A 25,760-nucleotide genomic window follows, 5' to 3' on the forward strand; every position below is an offset into this window, starting at 1 on the left:
ATTAAAGAGTAGGCAGTCAAGCAGCAGATGGAGCCTATGACACTCTGGAAAAAGCCAGTTGAGCAAAGTGGCATGCATGCATACATACATACATACATACATGGGTGTGTGCATGCTCACATGCAAGTGCACACACATACCCAAGTGCTATTCTTATATCCACACGTTCTGCTGTCTTGTTGCTAAGTAACATCTTCCGTAGTAGAACTCTACAAACCCCTGCAACTGACAGGATGTGTATTCCACAAGAGGAGTATTCCTTAAGAATGTGGCATTAAATGACTAGCTTTGACATCACACAGCCAGTGCACAGCACACAGATAGAACACCAGGCCATACAATGGCAGTTCCCTTTGGTAGAAGAGTGGTGGAAATTCTGAGGACTTTCATGAAAACACCAAATAGACCAAAGAAATGTCCAGTTACCTTTAAAGCATTCTCCTGTCTTTTATGGTGCCTCCCTGGAGCGTTATTAACGGAAGTGATATTCCTAGACAAAAACTGTTACCTGGTATTTTGAATACATATTTTGTTTGTATATGGTCATGGAAGTCACATACTCTTTCACTATTAAGAAAATACATAAATAATCAATGTTAAAGGAATTTAAAATTGTCTTCTCACTCAATAAGAAGTAATTCCCAATTCTTACTTCCAGTCATTATATAATCATGCTTAGCAATACATTGATTAATATATCATCTAATAAGACTCCTCAATACATTGGTATGGTTATCATCATCAATTCGTTGCCCAAGTTATCATCTATTCAGACTCATCCATACATTAATACTGTGAAAAAAATGTCATAAGCTGAAACTTGTTCAACATGATAAATTAGCACTGGAGGATAGTCACCTCCTCACAGAAGACTCCATGGCATGGATAAGAGAAAGCAAGGTAGCGTCAAGAAGGTGAGAGTGTGCTAGGGACATACCAGCTGACCTTCCCTCATGGAAAACATTAAGCCTGTACTGTTTCCACGCTGTCTCTCGAGTCTGTACACTGGTGTCACTCAAGGGGCAAAACCAAAGCCAGTGAACCAAAAACTCCTGAACATCCATGTTAGTGCCCAGTTCTCAGTCACCCCCAGAATAAACATTCAAGAAAATAACCATAACACTTGAAGAATTTATTCTTGAGAATAAATCATTTACTTGAAGATGGATTACTGCAAAGGAAAGCTCGTTCTCTTGGAAGGTTCAACTCTATTCTGAAGATACACAAATCTGCCCCCTGAGATACAGAGATGTCTCTCTAAAAGCTCTCACTTAAGGTTGACTCCTGATGAAGATAACTCATGCTTTGTACACAGTCAGGCACATGGGCACACGCACGCATGAACACACACACACACACACACACACACACACACACTGCTCACACTTCCACCTTTTCAAATTGTGCTTCAACTCCCTTCTCTTTTAAGGTAGCCCAATTCAACCTCAGTACAGTTCATATTTCTAACTTAGCATGACTTCTGCTGAATTCTACTCTTCCCACCTCTGTGCAATCCCACCCACCCCTCCCGTGTGGGCTCAGCTGCCTTCTCTACTTAGCATCCACCACGAGAGGACTCCAGGACTCCACAACCGCACTGTCCACATAACTTACTTAGGGAATCCCTAGCTCTGAGCTTGCCCTGTGAGCAAGAGCCCAAGAGCAGAAATCCAGGGGGTCTGGAAACTGACTGCAAGGTATGAGCCATGGGGGTAAATCAAAAGGAACAGGTAGAAAGAAGGTAAGAGAAAGAGAGAGAGCAGAAGAGACAGAGGGGAACAGACCAGGGTACTTAGAAGGAGGAGGAGGCAGAAGGTTGAAAAGCCAGATCTTGGACCTCCTGCCTCTGCCTTACAGGACACCTCGGGATTGACAACACATACATGAGGACATGGATAAGCCCATGCAACATTATTCTATTACCACAAATGAGATTGGAAATGAATTGTAGCAGCACTCTCTCCGTGGAGCCAAGCACTGCAAGCTTGGAATACTAACCGGTTCATTTATTTCAGTGATTACCATATGTAGTTCCAAACACACCAAGCCCTGGATTTCCATAAGCCCCCTTCTTCAAGTTAACTCTCTTTCCATCCGCAGTCTCTCCACCTGGCTCATTGCTTTATTTTAAACGAAGACTTTACCCCCCCCCCCCACACACACACACACAGAGAGAGAGAGAGAGAGAGAGAGAGAGAGAGAGAGAGAGAGAGAGAGAGAGACTGTTAAGACTGTCATTTGTCAAAGTGTGCCAGTCCTTTGGATCATTTGGGGCCACTCATATCATATGTTTAGCTACTATCCAAGAGTCCAACTCGGTTAAACACTCTGTATGAACTTCTACCTTGCCTGAACTGCAATCTAGTCTGCTTTTAACCACAGTTTGTTACTTAACTGAAAAGGGGTCTGATATTTGAAATGAAAAGGGAGGAAAAAAAAAACTTTAAGCAAGTGGGGAAATAGCAGAGGTGAGGTGATCATCATGTCTGTCCTCTGCACATTGAAGTGTGTGTGTGTGTGTGTGTGTGTGTGTGTGTGTGTGTGTGTGTGAGAGAGAGAGAGAGAGAGAGAGAGAGAGAGAGAGAGAATACAAACACACTATGTCCTTTTTGCTACCCTTCTGAAAAGCCGCATCTTCCTTCTGCCTGCCAGTATGGAAGCCTCCAACCTCCAATGACTTCTTCTGGACATTAAGGAAACTTGCTACTAGGAAACTTCTGGGGGAGAAGGGAGAAGATGCTTAGCTATGGTAACAGTTGTACATGCCGGGGACATGTATTTGCCATACTTCTTGCCCACAGGAACCATATCCTTTAATAAACTACATCAAATCAAGTTAGACACCATCCAAATCCCAAGGTACCAACTTCTCCGGCAAGCTCGAGGCCCCCCCAGCTCAGGACCACTGAAGGAGCTAGCACTAGACATTCGGGTGGAAGGTAGAGGTCGCGGTCCCTGCGGGGTCCCGGGCCCCCTGGGTCCCCAAGAGGAGAGGTGAGCAAAGAGAAGAGGGCGAGAAGCAGGTTGCAGAAAACCAGACATGCTTTTGGATTCTGAGCTGGGCCTGAGAGTCAGGATTCCACCCCCTTGCCTACCTTCAGGCTCCAGGGAGCACCGCGGCGTCCTCCCTCCCAGCCTCTGCAGCCACAGCTGCACTGATCCCGGCCGCCGAGCCCCGGTCCCGCAGAGCGCGCCTGCCCCGCGCTGCACTCTCCACTAGTTCCCAATTGAGAAGCAATCAGCAAGGCGATTAACATCCACTGTGCGGGCACCCGCGTCCGGGAACCGAGTAGCTAGGTCGTCTTCCTGAGCTCACCCAGCTGGGTTGCGCCGCAAAGGGTCACCCGGGGAGTCCCCGGCCGCAGCTCCTTCCTGGTGCTCGCCGCGACCACGCCGCTCGTGCCGCGCCTCTCGCCCGCGCGCCCGGCGATCCGCTCACCGGCAGGCCTGGGGACACTGCGCGGGGAGGATCGATCCAAACGGCGGATTCCCGGGGAAGGCAGAGAAACTTTGATGCCGCCGCTGCACAAGCTGCGGGAGAGGAAACCAAACAAGTTGCAGGTGCAGGTTCACCGAGGCGCCTTCCTCGGTTCCGAGAAAAATCACCCGGCGCCGGAGCCCTGGAGACAGCTCTGTGCTCCGCGGGCGACCGCGGGCGCACCTCGCGGTCCTTGATCTGCGTGTGCAGAGGAAGGCGCGGGGACGCCTGGAGTCCACTGTCAGACGCGAGTGCCCAACACACCTCCCGCTGCCTAGGATGCTGGGACCCGGTGCTGATGGGACCCAGACCCAACGCAGCGCCTAGGAACAAAGGCTTCCAAGAGGTCGCCTGCCCGAGCGGAGAGGCTTTCTCCCTGCCCGCAAAGTGACTGCTCCAAAGTCGTGTCTCTTCTGCGCGGGGACCCGCACGTTTAAAGGCCCGAGAGGACGTCAGCGGCTGCCGGGCCCGCGGGGCGAGCGCCAGGTCTCCCCGCCCCACCGGTTGCAGCGCTCGGAAGAGTCTGCCGCTGGGGCCAGAGAAAGCACCGAGCTCCGGGTGGCAGTGGGGGCGAGCGAGGGTGGCGCACTAGGTCCGAGTCTCACGGGTCCTGCAGGGCGGCACCGCGCGTGGTGCGCTGGCGGAGCAGAGCAGGCTCTGGCCACTCTGCGCGCGCGCCGCTGGCTGGGTCGCCCAGGCGCTCAACACCTGGTTCTGGGAAAACACACTTTTCTGGTTTGTTCTTGAGTCATCGCTGATTCACTTGGAGGAGCTCAAACCCATCGAGACATCTTTTTAGCTGGGGCGCCGGGGAGATGATTTAGGCTGTCCGGTCTTGAAATCCCTATGAAGATAACACGTTAACTTCCCGCAGCCCCCTCTGCCAACCCAGGGGCAGTACGTGGAAAATGTCCACGTGTTCAAATGTCCCGCAGGTACCCAGCCCCACACACCCCGACACAGACCTATGGCCACCTTACTTTCCAACACTCATCAATGACTTCAGAGCTTTTACAGGGGGGAATAGTATTCCAAAAATAAAATAAAATAAAATAAAATAAAATAAAATAAAATAGCTTGCGCTAAAAGATGTATTCCAAGGTTTCTGCAGGAATTTCCAGGTTGGCTATGAGAAATAAAAATAACCTTGCATGTTTCACACCGATTTTAGGATTTCAAGCATCGTGACGTGATATTTTAGAGACATAGAGTCAGATTAATCAGAGGTTCAATGCACAATTGAGGAGGCAAAAAAAATCCCCATTTCTAGAGCGTTTTCTTACACCCCCTTCAGGAAAAGTCAAGCTTGTCAGAGCTCCAACCTCAGTATCTATGCCCTGTCCTGGGTTTCCTGCAGATTCCTGGTGTCAAACTGAAGAACGCCAAGATCTCAACACCAGAGGAACTCGAGGGGTGAAATCCAGATGCTACTGGATTTTCTCCTTTGTGAACTCCCTTCAGTGTATTCACTTGAAGCCTTTTAAAGCGACACCATGACAAATTCCTCCAGACAGCGGCTCCGTTTTTATTCCACCTGTACTGCCCAGCATGTCTCCCTCTAGCGGTCATGCTCGGGAAAACAGGCTCCATGGGCGCTCTAGCTCCCCAGTCCCTTTCCTCCAGCTTCCTTTTCTGGGTCTTCTGTCTTCCCTCCCCACTTCCTCTTCCCTCCCCATCTAACCCGCACCCTTGCGAGGACTCTAAACCTAACAGCCGCGCCGACACACACAGACACTTTGCTTCCAACCATGAGGGTTTTGCCAGACTCTGTGGAAGCAAGCGCCTCATTAACCGAGGCACTGGGAACTTAGGAAACAGCATTTTTGTTCTTGGTTGGTAAACACCCCCCGGGAGGGAAAATGGACTAAATATTTCCTAATCATTTCCTGGCATTCGTAAAGAGGCCAGAATTGTTTGGTTGGTGCGTGCAGGTCAGGTCAGCCCTGGGGAGCCTGGGGTGAAAGAATCAGGAGTGAACTCCAGGTCAGTCTGGGCTCCTTAGCAGGACCCCAGCCTTAAACAAGGACGGGGAAACAAATGCAACGACAAACAAGGCACATGGACTTGGCAGCTCAACTTTAGCACTCATTCATTTATTCAAACAGTTTGATGTGAGAGTAGCAAAATCAGGAAGTCAGGGGTCTTTGGTTCGCTGAAACAGACCTTACTGGTTGAAGGAATGGTGGCCAAGAGAGAGGCAGAAGCCCTGGATTCTGCCTTCTGCCCTCTGCTCACCTGCCTATCCATCTCTGATGTCAGAAGCCTGATCTTGGCTAGTATCACTCTTGAGCCAACGCTGTGAAAGAAGCTACGGGGGTTCACTATAGCCTCAGTTTGGACCAGGACCTGGGTGACAGGGGCACAAAAGCATTCACTAATTGGACAGCCACTAAGGCACCAGTAGGTGAAGCGCCTCTTTCCCTGCCACCAAGATAGAGGCTAGGAGGCGGGGCAATGGCTGCTTTATCCCAATCATTAGGCCACCGGAGGAAATTGGTGATGCCAATCTCTAGAGGACTAGGTGCACGCAGCCTGTAGTACTCAGGGAGGAGAAACTCCCCCAAAGTGACAGCGTCCGGAGTCGCAGTCTGACTCACTCCTCCCTGAAGCTTGTTGAGCCGAGCTGCTTTATGGAAGGATAGAAGGACGATCCAAAAGGCCCGGTTGCTAGTGGGAGGTTTTCTAGCCAGAAGGTCGCCCCTCCTGGCTCCATAGAGCCCCAGGTACTGTACGCTTGGCTGCCTCTGTGCATCTGCTTGGACCCGCCCAGGCCTTTTGCCTGTGCTGAACACGCCCCGCACCATGGTGACCTGCGTCGCCAACGCGCAAGCGCAGATACAAATGGGCATCTAGAGCGGGGTCCAAATCCAGAAGCAAATGTCCCTGCCTGGTCTCCGGCTGGCGGTTTCGGGAACTCGCTACGAACCCTTTACCCCCAAGTCTTACGTATAGAAGTGGGGGAAGACACTTTTTCTCTTAGGTGCAGAGAACTGAAGCGAGCGAACGCGGTGTCTGTCCGCATTCCCAGTAGCCCTGGAGTTACTATTAGAGCAGAGGCTATGGGAGAATCAGCAGGGCATTGAGGATTTCATGGTTCTTATGGTCCCACATTGTTCCCGAGGAGTGACTTGCTCCCCTCTGTGGACCTGATCCACGTGGCCAGATTCACCTTCAGGGCTGTGCTAGATGAAAGTTAGCTCTAGTACAAGGGAGATAGAGCACAGAAAACAAACTTCCAGTTTGCTCAGAACCCTGGGAGCCCTCTACACTGGGGACCAATGACCATGGACCCACCCCCCATCTGACCTAAGAATGCCCGCCTTTTCCCACAACTTAATAGTTCAAGCCTTGTAACATGGATAACCGTCTATTTTATTTCCTCAAGGTAATATGCAAATCGCATTTTCTTTTCTAAGTTAATAAAAATAATTTAAACAATGTAATGACTTGTTTAAATAAAATAACTATTTAAATGACATTATTTAAATTAAATAATAAAATATCTATAAGAATGTTGCATAATTCAGTGGCGACACTGACAGGAGAGTTCATTGTATTACATTGTCATTTACTAAGCCTGTTGGAGTTTTTTTGGTGGCCTTGTTTGTGTTTTGTTTTAAGCACAAAACAAATAGGTTTAGGGTAAACATGTGTACAATACTACACGAAAATGCTTCTCTTTAAAATGTTCAGGGAGCCTGTACCTACCAAGACAAGAGCACAGAGCACAGGGAAATAGTGTCAGATATGTGAAACCTGCTCTCTCTCTCTCTCTCTCTCTCTCTCTCTATATATATATATATATATATATATATATATATATGTGTGTGTGTGTGTGTGTGTGTGTGTGTGTGTGTGTGTGTGTGTGTGCTAGAGGAAGGGCCACCCTCCAGTGGGGAGGGTGTGGTGGTGGCAGGAGGAGGAGTAAGTATGTTCCAAGGGAAAAAGAAATATCGAGCCCTCTCACCAGTTACAGAAATAAACTCAAGCTCAAATTATAGTTTCAGGGTAAAATCTGGAACTATAAAATATCTAGAAAGGGGCAAAGGAAAAAGGCTTCGGAACACTGAAAGATGGAGAAAAATGCATTTTTGGAAGAAAAGCTCGCAGTGCAGGAAATAAAGTTGAGAATAGACAAGAGGAATCGGGTGAAACTAAAAAACCCATGCGCAGGTAAAAACAGAGCGAAGGGGCGGGTTACAGAATGCTCTAAAATGTTTCCAAATTCTGAAAGGAGGTGTAATGGCTCAGGACCCACAAGACCAACTTCTCCCACCAACTTCTTAGCACAGAGGAGAGTCATTTGCTCCAATGGAAAGAGGGCAAGGAAAAGGGACAAAGACAGGAGATGCAGGGTAAGGAAAATGGGAAGGGAACAAAGGAGAGGGGAGAAAGGGGGAGAGGGAGAGGGGGAGGTTATTTGTCCCAATGTGGGACAAAGGACTGCCACTGGATAGAGAGGAGACAGATGTGGAACATAGGAAAATAGCTGTTTATAACAAGGGTACCTATAAGGATGGGGTGTTTGATTTTAACTGGGCATGTTAATTAGGTGAGCCAAAGCGGGCTTTGATTGCTGGATTTCTACTCTTGGAGAGCTAGACTTTGGTGGTCAACCTCAGGAGAAAGGATTGGCCAAATAAGGGACCAGACCTTGGGGACCATGAGGTCTAATATTTTTTAGCAAGGCGGAGGGAATTAGAAGAGTAAGACCTGCCAGAGCCATGTCACCATGCTCAAGCTGGCTGGAGTCCCTTCAAATTCTGCATCTATCTGACCAGGGATTGCTGTCCAGAGTACATGAGGAACTACTTGAACCCAATAACCAAAAATTGAACAGCTCTACTAAAAATAAAGAAGAGACTCAGATGGGTATTTCTCAAAGAACATGTATGTGTGTATGTGTGCATGTGTGTATGTATGTGTATAAGTGTGTATGTATGCATGTATGTAGGTGTATGCATGTGTGTATGTATTTATGTTTTGTATGTATGTATGCATGTGTGTATGTATGTGTATATGTATGTGTGCATGTGTATGTATATATGTATATGCATGTATGTGTATGTATATGAGTATGTATATATGTGTTTATGGGTCTATGTATGTATGTGTGCATGTGTATTATGTGTATATGTGTATATGTATGTGTGCACATGTATGTATATATGTGTATGCATGTATGTATATGTGTGTATATGTGTGTATACATATATGTATGTATGTATATATATGTATGTATGTGCACACAGGTAGGCATGAGTGTGTACATATACAGGGAAAATGCTTAACATCAACTAATCAGAGAAACAAATCAACTTTGCAACAGGATATCTCTTGGGTTGGAAAGAACAGCTCATAGAAAAGACTGACGATGCATTTACACAGCGGCAAACGTTTGTCATTTGTGACAACACATGATAAAACTCAGGAAGACCTGAAGTTGAGTGGAATGACCCAGAGCAATGGTGGCGCATGTACAGAATGAACTCCCTCCTGTATGAACTCCAAGAAAGGCGACCTCATGGAAGTCTGGAGTTAGAAAGCTGATATGGACCATGCTGGAGGAACAGAAATGGCTGCCCACAGGCTGCAGTTCAGATCACAGTACACACCCTCTGAAGGGTATTTGTGGCAGTGCTATGCAGGTCAAAAGACTGAGAAGACCCAAATGTTTTCAGCAGGAAAACCAGGAGATGGTGGGGGAGATAAAAGGGCTTACTCTGTACCACATAGTAAACTAAGTAATACATGATAAACTATGTAACACATGGTAAACTATGTAACACATGGTAAACTATGTAACAGGAGGTAAACTATGTAACAACACATGCTAAATTATGTAACACATGGCACATAATACCATGGAATATGCTGTCACATTAATGTACAATTTGTATATTGTTATAGATCTTAAAACAACAATTTTAAATAACAATATGCTTAAATAGTTAATGATTGATAAATCATAAATAGAATTTTAATATGAGAGAGGTAAAATGTATACAGTTTAAGTCAAAGTGTTTCAGTGCATGACAGCATTTCATGACATAAACTATAGCAGTTGGGAAATCAATATTTTAAGACATGTTCTCATATAAGAGGAAAAATGTGACATTTGTGGGAAAATTTTGAAGGTAATATGCAGTAACCAAATGTTCTTTTTCAACATAATATTTTTATTGATTCTTTGGGAATTTCACATCATGTACCTCTAACACACTCATTTCCTGGTCATTCCATGCCTGCCCTACCCTTGAGACAACCCCCACAAAAGAAGATAAGAGATGAAAGATAAAATAAAATAACAAGTCTAATTCGTGTTATCTATGCTCATTAGAGCATGGCCAAGCTCTCAGTCAGCTTCTTTAATAGGACTGAATTCCCCCCCCAAGCCCCCATCAGATGCCATCAAATGTGGAGATGACTTCAACATCCTTATCCCACTAAATTCTTTGGTTGGGCATGTCTTTTTTAAAAACCTGCCATGGGAAGTATTAACTTTCCAACTTAAATTTGGATACAATCCATGTAAGGATATCATCTGACCATTTTAAACACAGGCTTTGGAAGCTTTATATATATTAGCATTGTTTAAGAATACCTCCATCCCGGGAAAGGGAATAACAATCGAAATGTAAATAAGAAATACTCAAGTTAATAAAGAAAAAAAAAAGAATACCTCCATCACGTCCATCCTTACAAAACAGATTTCTGCATCCTTTCAACATACCGTCTCAAATGATGTTCTTTATTCTTATGTGTATGCGTGTGTGCTTACATAAGCCTAGGTACACCGGAGGCATGCTGTGACCATGGTGACCAGGAGAGGGCAAGGGATACCCTGAAACAGGAGTTACAGCTGTGAGAAGCTTTGTTGGTGCTGGGGACTGAACTGTAGTGGGGCAAAGCAGGGAGGGCTTAGCATCTCAGTAGCTAAATTCCTATGCTCCAGGAGTCACTCCACTGCTTTCTGAATCCGATTTAGATTTGGTTTTTATTGTTCTTACTCACAGTGAGTGGGATCACACAGTACCCATCTCCTCTGGGTGGCTGGCTTCTCTCTCTTGAGGTGTTCTCAGGCGTCATCCCTTTGCACATGTGACAAGGTATTTTTTTTTCTTTTAAATCTTAGTGACATTTCGTTGTCCAAATCAACAGCTCTCAGCCTGTAGGTTAAGACCCATTTGGGGTTGCATATCAGGTATCCTGCATCTCAGATAGTTACATTACAATTCTCATGACGGTGGCAAAATTACAGTTAGGACAGTGTCAACAAAATAATTTTAAAGTTAGGGGTCAGCACAACATGAGGAAGGTTGAGAACCCCTGGTCTAAACAATCCACATTGCCTATTCGTTAACTCTTTGAAGAAAACTTGACCTGCTTTTACTCCGTAAGTGTTTCTAATGAGCCCATTATGGAAGCAAGCGCAGAGATATCGCTGTTTGGGATCCAGCATTCAGTCCCCTTGGATAAGGATCCAGAAGTGGGAATTCTGGACAATCTGTTCTGAAATTTCAGACATTCTAAATTCCAACATGAATAAGGGAAAGGCCCCTGGAGCCCCACCCTTGGGGGAGGAGCAATTCGTTTCCAAGTTACAGAAAGACAGACCCTTGGAGATATGGTTGCTAATAACTTCCCACATCCCAATAGCTGGCCTCCAACCATGGGCTTACTGGACTCAGGGCATTAATAACAATACCAAAACGGAGCACTTGAAGAAGGGAGAGACAGGGAGGGGAACACCAGAGGGGTTTAGAACTCATAGTGGATGGATATGGTCAAATAGGTTGTATACATTTCATAGGATAACTCTAACAAGAATTCAGACATTGAAGCCCTAGTGCTCTGTGTGGCAGTGTTTTGACATGATGTCCCTAAGTCACATAAATGAGAAGATCAGGGTTAGGCTCTGATTTGCTAGGATTAGTGTCCCTAAGAGAAGACACTCGGGGGTGAGCTTCTGAGGTCTCAGTATACACCAGCAATGGGAAAAGCTAGATGTGGTCACAGCGATAGCTGCTGCTCACCCAGAAAAACAGGACTTGACCTTGACACTCAGAGTTCCAGAACCATGAGAAATGGCAGCTGCCAGTCCCTCAGCCTGGGGCATTTTGTCACAGCAGCCAGAGAAGGCAAATGCACCCTGGGAATTCTCTCCTTGGTGACTGACTGACTGTCAAGCTGTGTCTAGAGCAGACATGATTTTCTGCTGCCATCACGAGTTCAAAGGGTTCTATTTCCTCACATCCTCACCAACCCTTGCTTTCATTGGTCTTTCTTCTCTCCTCCTCCTTCCTCCTCCTCTTCATCCTCCTCCTCCTTCCTCCTCCTCCTCCTTCCTCCTCCTCCTCCTTCCGCCTCCTCCTCCCCCCTCTCTCTCTCCTCCTCCTCTCTCTCCTCCCCTCTCTTTTTTTTTAAATATTTTATTTATTTATTGTATATGAGTACACTGTAGCTGTCTTCAGACACACCAGAAGAGGGCATCAGATCTCATTACAGATGGTTATGAGCCACCATGTGGTTGCTGGGATTTGAACTTAGGACCTCGGGAAGAGCAGGCAGTGCTCTAACCACTGAGCCATCTCTCCAGCCCCCCCCCCCCTTCCCCTTCTCTTAAAGCAGTCATTTAAGTAGTATGACCCAGCACCTCCTGGTAGGGAGGACTTGCCTTTGTTGCATTTGTTATAACTACTGTCAAGTGTATTGTTCTGAACCCGTTGTCTCTTTGTAGTAAGGTCTAGCTACATGTCAGGAGAGATGACTCAGCAGTTAAGAGCACTTATTGGGAGGGGCTGGGGATTTAGCTCAGTGGTAGAGCGCTTACCTAGGAAGCGAAAGGCCCTGGGTTCGGTCCCCAGCTCCGAAAAAAAAAAAAAAGAACCAAAAAAAAAAAAAAAAAAAAAGAAAAGAAAAAAGAGCACTTATTGGAATTAGTGCCTACACCATGGCTTACCATTTATGACTCCAATTAAAGGGGGTCTGAACCCCTCTTATGGCCTTTGCAGACAATAGGCACATGCATAATACATGATATATATATATATATATATATATATATATATATATACATATATATATATATATCACTCAGATACATAAAAACAAAATAAACCTTTAAAAACTTAAGAAGGTATGGCTTTGACCCATATTTAAAACAACGTTTTGTTATTTTCCTGAAACCCAGGGGTGATAAGTGTTTTTGTTGGTTTTAACTCTTTGTAGAATCCGGGTTCATATCTTTTTCTGGTCTGTAGGTTTCCATGGCAGTTCTGGAATGCTCGGACATTTAAAACTTTATAATGTTATATGACTATACATATTTTAAAGAGATTTATTTATTTGTTTTACATAAATACACTGTAGCTCTCTACAGACACACCAGAAGAGGGCATTGGATCCCATTACAGATGGTTGTGAGCCACCATGTGGTTGCTGGGATTTGAACTCAGGACCTCTGGAAGTGCAGTCAGTGCTCTAACCACTGAGCCATCTCTCCAGCCTGAACTATAGGTTCTTTAAGTGCCAAGGATAACACCTGTGGCTTGTACAAGGCAAGGAGGTGCTCTACCGCTGATATATGTCCCTAGTAAAGGCCCTATGTAATATGAACACTGAATGTCTTTCCTACCTTAAAAACTGACATCTAGACATGATGTTCTTAGCATATGACTTTTCTGCCATATACTAATAACAGCCTCATCCTCGTTATTTTGTTTCGTATTTTGAAATTCTTATTTGTGTGCCTTATTATTGAAATATTTGTTGGAATAATCTCATTTTTAAAAATATTTAAAAATTCATCATTATGGAAAAGTACTGTGAGATTAAAAAAATTTCATTTTCATGTATTGCATATTTTCATTATATTTATACACACCATAAATTCACCCACCACATACAGATAGTACAACTACTATTTGTAAAACTGGGGGGTCAGTACTGTATTCATCATGGGCAATTTTGTTTCTTGTTTTTGTTATTTTTTCTCTCCTCATCATAATGTAGCCTTCTTTTACTGAAGGCTGGGTGTGACTCACACTAAAATAACTACAAACAAACAAATAAACCACTTTCTACCTGGGCTGCACCGATGGTTCAGTGGTTAAGGAATTGTGCCACTCTAGTCGGAGGACCTGAGTTTGTTTCCCAAGATTCACATCAGGAGACTCAAGACGGACAGCCTATACCTCCAGCTTCTGGAGATCTGATATTATCTTCTCTGCTGTACTCATATATACACATATTCACATGTACATACACCCAACCCTGCCCTACACACACACACACACACACACACACACACACACACACACATACTTCATGCAAAAAAAAATCTTGAAAAATGATTTGTTTGTTCATCCAAGTTAACTCTTCCAATACGATATATTCATTTTTGTAACAGGAAGTGGATTCCAAAGCCACAGAATCACCCTCTGCTATGATTGGACTTGAAATTTAATCACTTGAGAGGGCACCGCGCAGCAGCACAGACTCTGTTTGGTGTAGGATGTGGTGAGATCACTGTTCTTGATCCTTCCGCGCTGCGCGATGACTTGGTTGCATAGATTAGCAAGCATCCACAGGCTGACAAACACAGATCAGGGATCCCAGCACAGGGGAAGCTGGGAGGAAAGGAAAAGACTCCACCTTGAGTCAAAACAAAGCAAAGAACAGCACCCGGGACTTTCAGAGCCCAGAGGGAACAGGCTCTGAACAGAGCCATTAAGAAGTAACTGCCCTTGTGTATTCAATTCTGCTGAGGAAACTCTTCTCTTTCGAGGTTCCTAATCCCACCTTCCCAGCCTGTGAGGAGTTCAGAGCCGGGGCCTCTGGTGTATTCATTCCCTGTCTACAACAGACTGAGAAAAATGACATCCAAAATCTTTTCCCAAGCCCAGCTTTGAGAGTCTGTAGTCTTTTCCCTGCAGGGAAGCAAAGCAGAATCCCCCAGGACTTCAGACAGCCCACAGCTAGCACTGTGGGTATAATGGTCTATCCTGTGCAAATAAGGACATGGTTATCTTATTTATTATAAGGATGGAGGATTGAACCCAGGACTTTGCACGGGCCCAAAATTCCCTACTGCGGAACCCCGTTCTAGCATCTAAGACTCATTTAAATTTCTATGAAATATTCCATATATGACCTAGTTTTCTCCTCTGCTGCTGTGACAAAAGCAAACAGGGCATAGGAGTGACTTAGTTTTCAGATTAGTTTTCGGTCTGCTACCATGCCTGATTTCAAGTCAAGAACCTGAAGCAGAGACATTGGAGGACCAGTGGTTACTAACTCCCTGGGGCTCTTCCTGCTTGCCTGCTCTGCTACCTTTCTTCAAACAAATCGGCCTCTGCCCCGCCCCATCTGCTAGGGGATGACACCGCCCACAGTGAACTGGGACTTCCCCTGCCAATCAGCAATCAAACTGATGGATCAAGAGAGTTCCTCTATTGCGACTCCTGCTTCCTGGGCGTGTCTACATTTATGTGACCACGACAAAATGGAGAAAGGACGATAGCTAAACTCTTTGTGTTCACCTTCATCTTTGTGGTGGTTGATATCGTCAACTTTAGATCGTTTAGTTCCCAAAGAAAAGATCCAGAGCTTTTATATTTATAAGCCGTTAAAGCACTAGAGTGGGGCACATATCTACCCTCTATGCTATTTTGTCTACTCCCTAGTCAATAACCCTGAGATATCACTTGCCATGCTCTGCCTGGCTCTCTCTAACGCCAACAGGCGGGCCCCGGTGACCATGCGCTCACGATCTACCTACCCCATTCTAGCTCCCTTCTTCCCTGTTTCCCTTTTCTCTCCCCCATTGTCCCTTCCTGAGACTCCAACCATGGGGAGCCTTCAGCTCCACCTACATTTCTTTTGCCCAGTTATTAGGACACAGTGTTTAGCATTTGAATACATAGCAGTGCCAAACCAACCCACTAGATCTTGTGAAAAATCCCAGAAACCTATTTATACAAAAAAGGAAAGGAGTTAAATGATACCCACAGTGGATCATTTTATATCAGGTACACTATAGTCACATTCAAAGTCCATACTTAATACCTTAAAATCTGGGTACAATGGTGATATTCTGGAACTTAATGATCTCGGACTGTCTCTAAAAGAGTCATATTAACAACCAGTTTTGTTTTGATTTTTCTTTCAAGTTTACGAGATAATCTGTTTATACAAATAAATTAACTAAGATTTGGATTTTCCAATAGATGAGTATATTTTACATGCTTACACATTTCTGTAAATGGTCTCGGTCATGTTTAAATATCTATATAAGTTTAGGGCAAGAGAAGTAAAAGAATAAACATCAAATATGTCACTTCACATTATACATGGTGAATTATTCCCACTTAAGAGACTCAAGTAAGTTTTCATTAAGATGTCAAAAAAGTATTTACAGTACTACAAGATAATCGGGTTGAAATCATTTGGAGGGAGTAAGGAAGCGAGGGGAGAGAGACAGAGAGAGAAAGAGAGAGAACAGTTTGCCTGTAAATCTATAATACTGTCCTAAAATGTATCTGTTTCAGAAAATTGTTGTTTGTACTAGAGGATAGTTTTTTTTTTTTTTTTAACAACCCCAGAAGGCAGGTCGCAGTAGAGGACTTTGTCAAAACTTATTTGTAATTATTTGCATGCTATCTTCCTTTTTAGAATTTGCATAGAGATGTCTTTCCCATCTGGAAGGAAGAGAAGCAGGCACGGGCGGCACAGAATCCACTTCGCACAGACAAGCGAGAAGATTCCGTTGCTGCAGCTGCTGAAGGGAATCAGATGATACCGGCACGGCCAAAGGAGCCGAGGATAATTGAGAGGAGTCATTGTTGCAAATCACACTGACAGCGGCTAGCATTTTAGAAGGGAAAAGAAAGCTAGTTCAAGTGGCGCAAACTGGAGCTTTCTATGTACAAAGGCTGCGTCACAGCGGCACAGGCTGGAGTGGAGGAGTCCGAGGTCACATCCTGCCTCCCTCTGGTTGACTCAGTGGGATGAGCAATGGTTACGGCTAAGGGAATGGACGATAATTTTTTATTTATGAAGGTCTGCGAGGTCCTCTCTGTTCACTGTAATAGGTTTGTGTAAACTTTAACAGTTCGTTCCTCCTATGTAAAACCACATGTACATGGATGCCTTTTGTATTCTCATTCTTCTTCCACAGTAAATGTCCCAGACAGTTAATCTGCATACAGCTTGGACACACCAAGGACACTATTATGAGGAGTCTCTACCCTCCAATCTTCGGTTAACCTGATGATGACTTTGGACTCTGACCCTCCAGTCTGGAACTAGCATGCTGGGATGGCAGGTATCTAGGACAAGGACAGTTTAATGAGTGCTCAAACCCAGGTCTTCCTGTAGGCTAGGCTCTACCCACTGAAGCACAGCCCCAGTCAGGAAGAGATTCAATGCTTTGAAAATTACTTTTTCTATTTGGCTCCTATTGTCCTAACATGGAGGAAAATGTCATTTCAAGAAGAGCACTTCAGAAAAGTATAAATAGAATTTCTGGAGTGTGCTCGAAAAGCAATCAAGCCTAGGGGTCTACTTAAAAGTTCCCCTGAGATCAGAGTTAAGCTAACAAGATTGTTAGAAAAGAGTGAAACATTTAAAAAATTGAGGGGAATATATTCATCTATGTTAATTTAGATGATAAGTACCAAGTTTTGTTAATACAGAATTTGATTATTTTTTTTACAGTGTGACTTTTGAAATGAAAGAGAAAAAAATACTCTCTCTCTTAAAAATTCTCCAAGAATTCATTGCAAAGACCATGTGCAATAAATTTATTCATGATAAGTCCAAAGTTAAATGTAATCATTTGTAGTTGCTATAAATCTCATCTCCCACTATAACTTTTTAAAAAGGGCTTTGACAAGCCAAATGTGTTCTTGAATATTTGAGCAGTGTGTGTGTGTTAAAATGCAGATTTTCCTTGCCATCTTAAGGGACTGTCCTGGCAAACAGATGTAAATAGCATCTGCTTCTGGGGCAGATTCCCGGATACCTTTGTGTCCAGACGCTTCCAGAAGGTCTCCAGGGACAGCAGCTCCTGTCTGTGGTCCTTCAGCAGCAAGTGACAAAGACGGGACTTAGCAGCCATGTTTCTGCAATTACCAATTATATCAACAGTACCGTAATGAAAAATGATCTTAATGATACTCTTCTACAATGTGTATGTCTATTCGAGGCAGTCTTACATTTCCTGATTGATAACCAATCACCAGATCTTGAAATTTCATGACAAACAGACTGGGATGTGTATCGCCTTCAGCACATCTTTTTGGGTTCTGACCCTGTCTTCGGAAGAACTTATTTCCCATGAGCCTGGACCCTACGCTATTTGTCTCACCATGTTTCTTTATAATCAGGCGTTGATCAAGTAAAAGTGACCATCCTTACTATCTTTTAAATAGGATAGCACTGTGGAAGCCCTCTATGGTCCAAGCCATCATTGGAAGTGAAGGTTAGCACCAGGCAAGGACAAAGCAACCGGACATCAGAAGTCTCCATGGCCTATATTCTGGACCCTGTGAAGCTCTGATCAATTAGAAATTGAGATGGATAGTGGACTAGACATTGTCTGTCAGCTAACATTGATGTTGAAAGACTATCTTAAACCATCCTAAGGGTAGGAGAAGAGGAAGAGGAAGGAAGAAGGATGCTATGTGGGAAATCAAACATGAAGAGGCTGGGTTTGTTTTGTGGATGGAAGAGGGTGTGGGCCAAGAGAGACCTCTGCAACATGAAAACCATGTGGTGAGTTTTCCCTGTGGAAGGTCAGCTTGCAATGATCTTAGTCCCAGGGTGATCCATGTCGACTCCAGACCACCACAGACTGTGAGACTGAAAAGGGTCATGGAAAAGTCACTAAGGTGGAGACTTGTCACAGCAGCTACAGGGGAATGATGAGCTAATCTGTGTCTCTTTGACTCAGAACTCAGACTCCATCAACCACAACTCAGCCAGTCACTATGGGTTGGGGAGGGGGTTTCACAGAGGCCAGATACTAGCTGGTTCTATGCAAGAGTGCACTTATATCTTTTAAAGACTTTAAGCCAAGTATGTGTGTGTGTGTGTGTGTGTGTGTGTGTGTGTGTGTGTGTGGTCACTTTATCTGCACAGAACAACAAAATCCCTCTACATAACTTTAAGTGGCCTAATCACATATTTAGTTATCTAGTGAGTATCACATTTCCTTCTTTTCAATATGCCTATGTATCCACAATATTTAAGTGTGTGTTTAATCAGATATTTGCCAAGTGAAACAAATTAAAATTAAGGAGTCTCCTATGAAGTCAGAAGAAGCAGACTTGAGGTGCGGCTCCATGACAGAAAGTTTGCCAAAACACACTAGGTCGTAAGTTCAACCCCCCAAAACAACAAGCCTTTGACAAAACAATAGGATTATAATAAAGTTGATATCTTGGACAGGTATCTATAAAGGGTTATTCAGTTTCATTTTCTAGAATAAATCTTGGATAGCAACCTGCAATCAAGAAGAAAGAAGGAGAGAGGTAGTGTCTTAGTCGGGGTTTGTATTACTGCACAAACATCACGATCAAGAAGCAAGTTCACACTTCCACATGGCTGTTCATCACCAAAGGAACTCAAGCAGGTCAGGAAGCAGGAGCTGATGCAGAGGCCATAGAGGGATGTTACTTTCTGGCTTGCTTCCCTTGGCTTGCTCAGTTTGCTTTTTTATAGAACTCAAGACCACCAGCCCTGGGATTGTGCCACCCACAATAGGCCTTCCCACCCTTGATCACTAATTGAGAAAATGGCTTACAGCTGGATCTCATGGAGGCATTTCCTCAAGGGAGGCTCCTTTCCCTGTGATAACTTCAGCTTATGTCAAGTTGACACACAAGACCAGACAGTACAGACAGGGAGGCAACAAAAGCAGGAAAGGGGGGGGTGGGGAGGAGGGATGGAGATAGTCACTACTTAGCACACAATGTGATTAAATATTAGAATTCATGTATATTCTGTTACACCAGGGCCTCACTTCCAACACATTATTTTATTCAAATGCTCATTACAGAGCCCCCAGTTAGAACTCCAACTCTCATAGCGGTCACAGCAACAAGAGATGAGACTTCAGATGATACTACTGCACAGGTGTTAAGGGGAAAATCTATTTTCTTTAACACCTCACTTAACATTTTAATAATAATAGGATTCTAATGTTTAGGCTCCCAGCAGTGTGACTCAGACAAAATCAGTTTTGCATATTATTTTACCAAAGGGAAAACAGAAAAAAAGGATTTTTTAAAATTTCATTTTTGTGGAGTTTTAATTTAGTTTATGTGGGGTTGTTGTTGTTGTTGTTATTGTGCTTGTTGTTGTTTGTGACAATATGGGGTGACCCTAACTGAGTCTACATGATGAGATTAGGAAGTCAGACATTAGGAAGGCGCTAATAAATGCTATCTAGCTCCCTATCTTTGTTCTACTGCAGTCTGTTCACCATTCCATAATTAAACCAGCTTTTCTATTCAAATCAGTTCAAATTAAATTAATGTGATTTTTCACCAGAAAAAAAAGTCAATCATAAAATTTTAGCCCTTTACCATACCGAGGCAATGAGGAGCTTAAACCTCTGACTGCAGAAGTAGCAGAACAAGAAGATAATGTCTTCTGCCAACGATGCTCAGGAAGGTAAATGGGAATTGGGTACCTGTGCCCAGCAGGAAAGGGTCATGGGGCAACGTAATATATATATATATATATATATATATATATATATATATCTTTAGAACAGTGGTTCTCAACCTGTGGGTCGTGACCCCTTTCAGAGTCACAAATCAGCTATTCTGCATATCAGATATTTCCATCATGATTCATAACAGCAGCAAAATTACAGCTCTGAAGCAGCAAAAAAAAAATTAATTTTGTAGTTGGTGGTCATCCCAACATGAGGAACTGCATTAAAGGGTCACAGCATTTGGAAGGTTGAGAACTACTGGCTTTGAACTTCAAGTATTGTAACATAAACAGGAGTGAGAAAGAAATACATTGGCTGTTGTGAGGTCCGCAGTCGAGATAGAAATACAAACTCCAGGCAACACGTCTGAGCTTAGAAAGGGAACTTGCCCTTTATGTGGAAGCAACAGTTTGGAAAGACTCCAAATTCCTGCATGTTCATAAAAAATGGTTGAGAACGACGTTATAAAACATAATGTCCCATAAGGGAAAAGCAATTTGATCAAATAAGAACAGGTGAGCCCCAAAAGGGATAACTACAGAGACACAGGAATGCAGCCAGAGACCCATCAGAGATCAACTGATCACAAGGGAGCTTTAAATGTTCCAGTGCCAAAGAGGAGGAGGAAGAAACAAGGTAAGCATTTGAAAAAAAAGATAACGGGAGTTTTAGCACTAATGCACAATTGATCTCAAGAGCCCATGATGCCTTTGATAGAAGGTTCAACATGGATTAAGTCTTAGCAAATTTTAGGAAAAGTCAGAATAAAATTAAAGGCTGAAGCCCAGACAAGAAGGAATAAAAAATGTAGGCATGTTCATAAAAGAAAGCTGAAAATTTTGGTAAGAAAGACTAGAGCCAACCAAAGATAATGATAGATTCAAAACTCTCAAAAAGACAGAAAAAGGCCATATAATATTCGAAGGAGCCACAGGCTGACAGTAGCTTATTTCTTAGGAGAATTCTATGATGACCTCAACATGTTGGATAGCAACTGACTCACCCAACAAACCCTGCCCATTCCTCAGTAAAAACCAACTGAAACCACTCCTTGTGAAAGAGCTGGATATAACACATTTTCAGGGAAAATAAACAAGTGGAGAATATGTCATTGACATGTCTCCGCCTAATGAAAATGCTGGAATATAATAAAGTCAATCAAAATATAAGCATAAGGAAGAAAGATAAAGATGATAATGATGATGATGATGGTGATGATGATGATGGAGACATATCTCCCTCTATCATGATATCATGTGATAGATGATAGAAGATAGATCAATAGATAGATTGATATATGATTGATAGATAGATGACAGATGATACAGATGAGATAAAAGATAGTGAAAGAACTTAAACTAGAAAAGATGGATAGACGACAGGCAGATAGACAGTAACTATGTATAGACTATTGATGACAGAAGATAGGTAGAGAGATAGCACTGAGATGGTTTAAGCGAAAAGAAGAGATTTATAGATAATGGGTAGAATATGTGATAAATACAAAATGGAAAAATTATGATATATATATGAATATACGTATATAAACAGAGTAGACATTTAGATAGAAGATGGATAGAAAGATAGATAGGCAAATAGATAATAGATAGACAGACAGACAGATAGATAGATAGGTAGGTAGGTATATGTTTGCTAGGGAGACTCAGGGTTATGATATATAATAGATGTACATAGATGATAAGATACAAAGAAGACAGGTAATAAATAGATAAGAAAAGAGTAGAGAGATATATATTAGTTAAATAATATCTATATAGATAGATCATATCTACCTATCAGAGTAGCTAGAAGAGAGTTACCTATGAGTGATAAATACATTTATCCATTTTGACAGAATAGTGTATGAATGAATACAGTTGTCGAATTCATATTGAATTAGAGAAATAAACAGCACAAAAGTGATATAAAAATAATTTGATCAGTAGTTCTTTCCACTGTCCGTGGACTGAGCCAAACACAAATGGAGGATGTGTGCTGGTGTCTCCATGATGACGTGAGCAGTGAGGAACAATTTTAGTCAGATGAGAGGGAAAGCTGCCATGACAGCACATCCTCAGTCTTTCCATAAAAGACAGCGAACAGAAAGCCAGTGACGCAATTAACATAAATGTATCAATTATCTAATTACCATGTGCACTCTTCACTTTCATGCCCTATCACAGAAAACTCGAGATGCAGACATTTATAAAGAACAGAAGTCTCTAGGTTTGGGGGCTGCTTGAATTCTTGAAATACAAGAGACAATTTGCTATGTCTTTGAGGTGTGTGTGTGTGTGTGTATGTGTGTGTGTGTGTGTATTTTTATGTGTGTTATCCATATACACGCATATAACCACAAAATATAACATATCAGAGAAAACAAAGCATGTACTCCGTTTAATCCACCCTACAAAGCCTATGTAGAATATTTTACACAAGGATTTCAAAGTAACCATAAAATACATAAAAGTTTTTGCCTAAGGGAAGGGTCACAACTGTGTAAACTCTTGGAAAATCTCTCATGGGTTTGAAGCCCAAAGACTTAACTGTACCTCCTATCATAGGAAGATAAAATGTAGGACAGGATGGTGCCATTTCAAGAGTTGAACTATGAGTTGGACTTCAACGCAGAGAAAAGAGCGGTTAATCAAAGACACAAGAAGGAGAAGATTGGGGTTGGGGATTTGGCTCCGTGGTAGAGCGCTTGCCTACCAAGCGCAAGGTCCTGGGTTCGGTCCTCAGCTCCGGAAAAAAAAAAAAAAAAAAAAAAAAGAAGGAGGAGAAGATTGTAAGTGGAAAGAGAGATCCGAAACAATAAGGACAACATCAGAAAGCAAACATCTTAATTTCAAGATAAATAGGAGCCAAATCAGAATTTTCCAGAGAGTTCAGGAACTCAACAGAACCAAGTGGTTCAGCACAGAGAACAAACACCCTGAAGACAAAGGAAAGAAAGGGGAGAGCAGCAGAGAGGTAGATACAGCAGAGAGGTGGGTGTTCAAAGCAAACACAGTCATTCCAAAGCACCTGGGAAAAAAATGAACAAAGACCCCCCTGGCATGCTAAAAAAGCCACCCAATGTCTCTTCAGAAACAGTGGAAAATGAATCATATCTTTTTTTTCCACAAACTGATGTTTATTGTGTATATATAATCATGATGGACAAAATTCAGAAGCAACCAAGTTAGAGTCTCTTTAACACTCTTATCCTACAAAAAAACCAAAAATCTAATACGAATTTGGTTTTCAATGCCTTTCTAAAAATCAATGTAAACCGGTAAACATCTACAGAGACTAGTTAAGATTTGTATGGACCTGTCAAAAGAAATCAATGGCCACCCCCGCACCCCCCACACAAAAAGGAAACAGAAAAAGAGAGGATCCTAAAAACAGTTCATAGGCCTGTGAATTCATAGCATTTTATTACATATTTCATTTTTATTTTCTTACCATCTGAGAAGAATTGAGAGAAAATTGACAGAATGAATTATGGAGTACTACGTCTGTCTGCATTAGACAGAGGCTAGCAGGAGGAATCGGTATGTGGAATTCACTCTGGGAACGTTTTCGCACTGTAGCAGGAAATATTTTGAAGCAGGGCCAGGGTAATAAGTTAAGTCTTTGAAATGTATTCTCTAGCAACACAAGACATTAAACTAAATTGTCATTAAAATTTTGGGGACTATAAATGTGGATAATAAAAATACTTGACACAAATAGAAGAGATGAAAACAAAAAGCTCATATGCACAATTCAATAAACAAAAGCAAATAAAAAAAGGTTGTGGGTTTTTTTTTGTTACAGTCAACATTAAATTTTAAATCCTTCAATTAAAAGTGGATATTTTTTAAGCAATAATCATGTATCGCCCACCGATGTGAATATGAAACCATAGGGGCTAGGAGCAGGAATTAAAACACAGACCACGGAGGAGTGATGCTTACTGGCTTGCTCTCCATAGCTCGCTCAGTCGGCTTTCTTATTCGACCAAGAACCTCCTGCCCATGGTGGTCAGGCACGGCTCACAGTGAGCTAGGCCCTCCTGAATCAATTAGCCATCAAGAAAATGCATACAGAGATGCTCTCGGGCCAATCTGATGGAGGCAACTCTTCCCTGGGGACTCCTGGCTGTGTTAAGTTGACACAAACTAGCCACCAATATTCAGTCTTCGCCAAAGAAACACACAAACACATCCCTATTAAACAAGCTTCAAAGGACCAGACGCCCTCTTCTGGCTTCAATATGTAGTGCGCTCTATGTGTGCGCATGCGCGCGCGTGTATAAACACACACACACACACACACACACACACACACACACACACACACACACGCACACACACACACACTTTTAAAAGTCGAACTGTAAATTTTAAAGATTTGGAAAATATATCCTATGACTCGGGAATACATGTAGACATTTGAATATTTTAATTTTAAAGCTAAATGGAGTAGTAACTGTGTCTGTGTCTTAGCAAGGTGACGGGAGGAAATTTGGGTTTCCCATGTCTCCCTCTGTCTCGGAACTTCTTTGCAGATGAAGTTAGCTTGTTGTCCCTGGACTCTGAGGTTAGCCATTTGCCGCTGCTGCCGCCTCCTCCTCCTCCCCCTCCTCCTCCCCCTCCTCCTCCCCCTCCTCCTCCCCCTCCTCCTCCTCCTCCTCTCCCTCCTCCTCCCCCTCCTCCCCCTCCCCCTCCTCCTCCTCCCCCTCCTCCTCCTCCCCCTCCCCCTCCTCCTCCTCCCCCCCTCCTCCTCCCCCTCCTCCTCTCCCTCCTCCTCCCCCTCCTCCTCCTCCCCCTCCCCCTCCTCCTCCTCCCCCTCCTCCTCCTCCCCCTCCTCCTCCTCCCCCTCCTCCTCCTCCCCCTCCTCCTCCTCCTCCCCCTCCTCCTCCTCCCCATCATCTATTTTTACAATCCAGTCATTAACCCCCTCCTGGTCTGCGCTCTGATTCTTCCTAATCCCATACCTCCAACCCTGTCTCCAAGAGAATGTCCCCACTCTTCCCCACCCCCACTCCATCAAACCTTCCCACTCCCCGGGGCCTCAACTCTCTCGAGGTTTAGATGCGTCTACCTCACTGGGGCCAGATCAGACAGTCCTCTGCTGTATATGCGTCAGGGGCCTCATCTCAGCTAGTGTATGCTGGGTAGTTGGTAGCTCGGTGTCTAAGAGATCTCGGGGGTCCAGGTTAGTTGAGACTGCTGGTCTTCCTATGGGGTCGCCGTCCTCCTCAGCTTCTTCCAGCTTATGTCTCACATCAATTTCTCATCCTTCCTGTTATCCTCTGTATTTCGGGAGTCAACTCCTGCACATGACATTCGCCAGGTCGTTCTATCATCAGACTTCATACCGCGTTCAGACCGAGGATGTCATGGGCAAGGAACGCCAGACATGAAATGCAATATCACAGTCCTTTGCTTTCCCTTCTCTCTTAATAATTATTGAGTGCTATTGTATGTGCGTATGCATGGATGCATTTACATTTGTCAAATCCTGTGTGTAGAGGTCAGGGGACAAGTTACAGGACTCTATTCTCTGCCTCCACCTCATGGGGCC

General features: G+C 43.5%; 2 protein-coding genes across 3 annotated transcripts in view; both read right to left on the minus strand.

The window, feature by feature from the left end:
• Positions 1 to 4,392, minus strand: part of Pcdh15 (protocadherin related 15) — a 1,498,824-nt gene extending 1,494,432 nt beyond the window's left edge. Inside the window, exon 1 of one of the 2 annotated variants that reach the window (XM_063279549.1) lies at positions 3,096 to 4,392. The gene's annotated coding sequence lies outside the window, so the exon portion shown is untranslated. The remainder of the gene's footprint in view (positions 1 to 3,095) is intronic. The other variant, XM_063279552.1, reaches the window with a different exon arrangement.
• Positions 4,393 to 11,744: 7,352 nt separating this feature from the next.
• Positions 11,745 to 25,760, minus strand: part of Zwint (ZW10 interacting kinetochore protein) — a 451,143-nt gene continuing 437,127 nt past the window's right edge. Inside the window, exon 8 of the mRNA XM_063278987.1 lies at positions 11,745 to 11,756. The gene's annotated coding sequence lies outside the window, so the exon portion shown is untranslated. The remainder of the gene's footprint in view (positions 11,757 to 25,760) is intronic.

The sequence above is a fragment of the Rattus norvegicus genome, chromosome 20 (genome assembly GCF_036323735.1).
Source record: "Rattus norvegicus strain BN/NHsdMcwi chromosome 20, GRCr8, whole genome shotgun sequence".
In the NCBI taxonomy this organism is placed as follows: domain Eukaryota; kingdom Metazoa; phylum Chordata; class Mammalia; order Rodentia; family Muridae; genus Rattus; species Rattus norvegicus.